Here is a 6,934-nt window from a genome sequence, read left to right as displayed (position 1 = left end):
TTTTGGCTTATACTGCTGTTGTATATAACCTTATATTCTATTGTTTCATCCACGTATATAACTACACCGCCAGTATGCCTGCTGTGCGAGTCACATCTAACGATATTGTAATTAGTTAATTTTAATTCGCTTTCTTCTATATTACATGTAGTTCTATATTCGGAACATAACACTGAAGAATTGTGGTGTGCCGCAAACTCGGCAACGGAGTGGAGGCACCACAATTGCGTTTAGGGTAAATTTAAATGAAAAGAAAAGAAAGGCGAGAGATATTTCTCGTTATAATAATGATTTTATTTGAAGTGAAAATTAAAATTAGTACAATAATTTACCTTGTATAATAAAATGTGGCGGGGCTCCTCGGACGTCTGGTTGTAGTTCGCTCAACGATCGCTGGAAAAGTAGACGGTTGCCTTGTCGAGGACAACCGTTGAACCGCGGAAAAAGTCTCCGGTTTTAAGGGGAAGCTTCCGCACATAGTTGTACCGTCATGCATGTATATGTGTACGGACAACATAACCCTACCTATGTACACATATACATGCAGGTGGGCGAACTAGGGGTCGATAAAGTGGTGCTATTAGGGTGGCGCAAGTTAAGAAGAATTTAGGCTTCGGGCCTAAACATGCCGGCCCCCTTGCGGTACGCAACAGCCCAGATTCCGCCCGAGCGTCCCCGACCACGATTTGCCTTAAAACTAGATTCTAAATTAGACGATGCGCGCTGGATGGCGCGACGGCATCCTCCTTGCCTTCGCCCTGACCTAGAGCTAGGACGATAGGAAAAAAAATTAATGGAAACCGTATGATATATTTCTTGCCATTCATATAAAACTTCATTTATTTCGGGAAATGTACAATTTACATGTTTAAAACTTACAATAAACTAATTAAGTAACCCTAAATAACCATTAGGGTATGCTAGATCGGGTGTGTCCCCGAAAGCACCCACCCGAAGATCGTGCTTTGCGCGAGCAGCGATCCAAAGATGGTGGTAATGTGCCCGACGTCATGATTTCGGGGTAGACGTCGCCGCCAAGAACGAGGCGAATTGGGGTGGACGCATAAAAATGGGGGTCCGCAAGTCGGATGTGCTTGTAAGGAGCCGCGACGCTGGGGTCGACGTTGTAAGTTGGACTGTTGCGCCTGAAGTCGTGGACGCAGACTGCGTGAGTCGTCACCGTCTTACTCTGCCCATGTTTGCCTCTAAAACGAATAAAACAGCCGGTTTCGCCGTCGGCGTTGGTTGTCGGCAGTGCTAACTCTCGCGCCAGCCTGCGGTCGATCGTTGTGCGGGGGGAACATGCGTCTATGAGTGCACGAATGAGGTGCAGACGCCCTCCGGCTTCCATCTTTACGATCGCAGTTGGCGCCAGAGCAGCCATTGGCCGAAGAGTTGGGCCGGCTGAGGCGCGGGCCGGAATGACCCCGTTCCGGAATGAACTGTGTTGGGGTAGCTGGAGAGGCCGAGTTGCCAGTCTACCGTCTCGATGGTCTTCCTACACGTGTCGTATCGCGTGTAGCTGGCGCGGCCGAGGGGCCAGTCTACGATCGCGCATTGGTCGATGTGCTTGCGTGCGTTGTTGCGTAGGTGGGCGGAACGGCCGTGATTCCGCTCCACTTTTTCCTCGTCGTTCGTGTGCTAATAGGGGTCGGAACGGCCGTGGGTTCGATCCCCTAGTGTCGGAACTTACTATGTGGGAGCCCGCTCCACTCCCGGATGGCAGTTGTGGTTCTTCTGCAAAGGCCGACTCAGACGCGTGGAGAGACAGCGCCTCATCCATCGTCCCGTCGTCCACCTCTTGCATCGTAGGCATCCGCTCAAAACCTTCTCCCTCTTCTTCCATGACTAACTGATTCCAGCTCTTCGGCGGCTCTGGCTCGGGCGACAAGTCCTCCATGGAAAGGTGCAGCGTGGTATGATGATTGCTACCACATCTTCGGCACCTTCCTTTGCTCGTGCAGTCTTTAGCGCGATGTACCATTGAAAGGCAATTTTGGCAGTACTTGGCCTTTATAATTTCGCGCAGTCGTTGCAGCGGGGACTTCGCGCGGTATATCGGGCATGACCTGATGGGATGTTTCGCGTCGCATAAATGGCACGGCTTTGGGTAACGAGCGGCCTGGCGCTCGGTCCTCTTTCGTAGCGAAGCGTAACGAGTCATTCTATTTAGAGAAGATGGAATAAAAATAAAGGGAACTTGTTGATTTATTAGGACCATGTTACGCGTTCGGCGGCGAGTAGGCCCCAATTCTATTATCGGCGCTTTTGAAATTTCGCGCGTGAGTAGGGTGAAAACATGTCTAAATGCCTACGAGAATATATTCATCTCGCGGACGTTATGTGCGTTGCTTCTTTCACCGCACGTTATGTGCCTGGGTCATTAGTGCGTTATTCTGTTTAATTTTGTGTCATCCGGTAGCGCTTCAGCTAGTCAGGCATACTAGTGCTGCAGAAAAATTGACATTTAAGTTGCTTGGTACTCACATTTTGGTACCGAACCGGGTAGAGAGTGTTTATTGTGGGATCTTGCGAGTCGTTGTTATTTGTGTTGTTGGTGCTAAAAACCAACAACTTTCCTGCCCGCCACAAAAAAATGTTTGGTCAGCAAAATTTTATGCTATAAAAAGAAAAAATAAAAAATCTTCGTTTTGGACGAGGAGAAAACTTTGTCGAATGTACCATTCTTTTGTATTGCCCTTCGATTATTTGCTCAACTCTTCCCCAAGTATGCTTGTAGTCCTGTTTTATTAATAGTCTTTATTAAAAGCCACGGTTCCCGAAGTGTATTTGACTCCGTTTGCATCTTTGTATGCACCCCTAATACAATGTACATTTAACACTCGGCATGTATATGTACATACGTCGGTATAAGTATATGGACAGTCAGTGCGCGGACTCTATCGCATTGGTAGATTTACGAACCTTTTGACCCATTTTCATTTTCTAATACTACTCCCACCGAAGCCCAAAATCTACCAATATTTTCAGTATTTTCGCATTGAGAACCAATACTGTGATCATTTTGTAAAGTATTGAATTGCCGAGCCCACCCACAGAAAAAAATGTGAAGAACTTAAACAGGAAATAAATTTTTGATTAGAGAGATATAGTAACTGAGCACGCGAATATTTTCTGCGCTATTTTTCTCAGTTTTTTTGTGAATAATTTGAACGACAATAAGAAGTTTTACGTAAACGATGACATGCTGAAATCGGTTATTTTTGGGGCAAGATTTTGGTACTTTGGAAAACTATTGTTGTAATTAGACGTTTCGTTAACTTTTTGGTTGTATATTTCAGGAACTAGTGAGTATCCTAAGGCATATGCTGAGTCTATACAAATTTCCATATATTTTGTTTTGGGTACATGTATAAACTGCAGCTATTGCTTTCTGAGAAAAAGAGAAAAAAAACCAGTCTACTACTATTTTCATATTTTGCTACCCACATTTTGTCTTGTTTTAAAAGTCCGGGCACTGGTATAAGTTTACCAAGCATATATATATAAAGAAAAAAATTAATCGGACATTTATACATACACTCGTTTATAGCATGTAAAATTCCTATGAATTGGGACAACGGGAAATACATCGTATGATTTTCCCGTTGCTTCCTTTTTTTCTACTACAGCGCGCTGCTGGCGTACCTAATACTATTAATTGCATTGTGGAGGTATTTGCGCGTTGACGCATCGTGGAGAGTGAGTGAAAAAAAAAGAAAATGAAATTATCCAACGTACATTTTGGGAAAATAATTGCACGCGCTTTTGTGGATGTTTGATCGCTAGCTTTTCGCTGATGAGCATCTTCCAAATCCATTAAAAGGCACAGTTTCTCTGCAGCATAATGGCGCGTAATTTCTTAATATTTTTACTACCGCACTTGTCGAAATTAGCTTTGGTTACATGGGGAATGCTCAACATATCACTTTCTGATTCTGGAACTGTTTTCGGACATCGCTTTTAATGCTTGTATATTCATGATACTAGCCCTTGTGACACTATGTGCAGCAGCTGTTGTACGGCACAAATCTAATAGATCCGAGTAGCAACGTTCGTAAATGGCACGCAATTGGGCTGCAACAGCTGCTGCTGGATCGTTTGGCGAAGCCGCTGCACCACCGAACCCAAGAAGGGCACGTTTCGGAGCATCTTTACGGGAAAGTACAAATGTGAGTATTATGCTATCTTGCATAAGCGTATATATCGTTGGGCCCAACAAAAAACGTAAGCTTGTGGAATATCATTGGAGAATATTAGGTCCTCACGTTGTAATCCTTCCAGAACCATTTTGCGCATTAAACGTTATACATCTGATTTGTCCCAATCTTTGAGAACGCCATGATGTACCGCTTTCTCATGGCCGGAATCTACGATGCGTTTAACTAGAGACCCTTTCAGCACAAAAATCCTTTGCCAATGACGGCCAGGAAAGCCGCTCACATAGCAATTCATATACATATGTAAGGATGACGTGCACAGGAGCCATCACCATCAAACAAATCGCACATGTATGTAAGCATATTGTAAACAGTTCTTCGGGTGATGCGTGATACTAAGCTGTCATCCTTAAACATAGAACATGTTAGCATATTATATCTCAATTCAATAGCACGTTTGCCGATCAGTTGGCAAGGCAAGAAAGCTGCCTCGTCTTCGAAAGCTTTTGTACAGCGCACTTTTAGTAACATCCATGCCAAAAGTAGTGGACCATTTGCAGGATTATGATACATTCTTATTATTTCTTTATCTAAAGAATCAATAATATTGAGTGCCAATGTTGAAGCATTATCTGGCAAATCAATACAATTCAATAGCAGAATAGTCTCTGAATAAGCCAAACGTGTTCTTATTTCATTATGTAAGGGTTTACCAAATAACTTTGTCGACGCCCAAAATGTATGTTGTCTAAAACAGCTGAAATGGCAAAAGCTCACAAATGAGTAGTAAAATGTGTGTCACTTCATTAATTTCACGCATTTCCCTCTGACCAAACAATTAAACGCGCATGATAATAGAAAAATTTACCATTAGCCACCTAATCGGTGGATACTCGTTGAGTTGTTGCTCCAATTGATTGAGATATGAATTGCGTAGTTTAGGTAATGTTATTTTATTTCAAAGTTCTTTGTATTGAGTGTGGTATGGATGATTTGGAACTTTGTAGACAAAGTAGCATATTTTTAACGATTTTTAATACAATTATGCGTTCGAGTGTGTAATAGCCCCATATGTCATCGAGTAGTTTGCTCATATTACTTTCTGATGAAATGTGTGTGGTCAATGAGCTTGCTGAACCACGATATTCATTTGTTAGATAGCAACAGAGTATCTTCCAACATTGTTGCGATTCTAAATCCAATAGCTCTTGCAAGTTCTGCGTGAATGGCAGTAATTTCAGCTGTTTCCTCTCCTTCAACAAATCTTCTAATTTCACATTTGAAGCAGATTTTTTTGCGAAATTGTAGCACACCGTCTTGCAGCTCCTTGGATACATTCAACAACTCTTCACGCACTGTGCTCTCTGGTGTCTCGTGGTATATTCCGGATACCAATTGCCACAGACCCTTCCAATCGGTGATAACACTTGGGGAGGAGCTCATTGCTTTATCTAAACGTTTTTCAGACGTTTCTCTTATTTAATTGGAATTTCAATTAAAATTTCTAAAATAAAAACAAATTACATTCCTTGCATTGTCAGCCGCACCTCAACTATGTGTAGAAGAGTGAAAGGCGCCCGCCCCCTACATATGTCCTTAACAGCACGCACATCTTTTGGCACTGTTCCAGCATATTAATTTCCTGGTAACTTTGCTTTTTAAGACAATTATCGCATGCTGTATCTCTTCGTTCCAGACATTGTTCACTCGTAAAATGCTCACTAAAAATCTAGCTGTTGGGCACGTCGACAATCTGTTACATTTTCACAGTATCTCTCTAGTTCTCTACATGTAGCTTCTTTACATCCATTGCAACCGTGTTATCCAAGTCCAATAATTTCTTCATACGCGACATATCCGTGGTAATTATAGTAACGTAAACAGTGAGCTATTTCGCCATCATGACCTGCAAGTCCTGCTTCTTGGTAATAGCCTTCAATGGCTATTGGTAACGAGTAGTGCAACACAAAACGTACGTCTGGGTTATAAATACCCATTCCGAAAGCTATTGTTGCGCAAAGCACACGCACTTTACCACTCAACCAATCCTTTGACGCGTCTCACGTAGAGGATCTGTTAAACCGGCAGAAGAGCGAACCGCATGATACGCTAGCGATTTTATGCCAGCTGCATGTAATTTATTTGCAAGCTCTTCACATTCCTTACGCGATAAACAATGAATTATACCACTCCATTTAGATGGGCGTCCTCTTAGGAAGGCTTGTATATCCTCTAATGTACTAACACCCCGTGTCGGCAACACTGAAATTTACTTAAATTGCTACGACTAAACCTGGGTTAAACCCATTTAGGATGTGCCCAATGCAATTGACGTAGGATATCAGTGCGTCCGCGGAGTGTAGCCGTAGCGGTTAGCGCCATGATTGGCACTTTAGGAAGCCGTTTGCGTAGTATGCCAAAACGCTTGTAATCTGGGCGAAGATCATTACCTTATAAAAATGTGAACGTAAACGGGAGTAGTTCTGGAGAATGCGAAGCCAGTTGTCGTAACTGTGCGCACCCGGTCCCATGCTGCTTCACCAGATGAAGGAAAGGTGCCGAAGAGCCAACAGTGTCAACTTGGCGAGGTTGAGTCCATTCTTGGAGACAATTTACCGAAAACTAAATTGACTATTGTCAAAGTGCCGTACCATGCGACATGTAAGCAACAGCTCGTGGAGTGAAAACTAGGAAAATTTGAAGAAGTAACACAAATTAAATTGCGGATGATTTTAGAGTCTACATTCATTTTGATTATCAGCGAATTATCAATA

General features: G+C 43.0%; 1 pseudogene; it reads right to left on the bottom strand.

Moving 5' to 3' along the window:
- Nucleotides 1–1,967: 1,967 nt before the first annotated feature.
- LOC137252753 (recQ-like DNA helicase Blm) lies at nt 1,968–6,691 on the bottom strand (annotated as a pseudogene).
- Nucleotides 6,692–6,934: the final 243 nt, after the last annotated feature.

This window comes from Eurosta solidaginis, chromosome 5 (genome assembly GCF_040869045.1).
Source record: "Eurosta solidaginis isolate ZX-2024a chromosome 5, ASM4086904v1, whole genome shotgun sequence".
Lineage (NCBI taxonomy): Eukaryota > Metazoa > Arthropoda > Insecta > Diptera > Tephritidae > Eurosta > Eurosta solidaginis.
The sequence above is the reverse complement of the archived record's forward strand: the minus strand, read 5'-3'. Positions and strand labels throughout refer to the sequence as shown.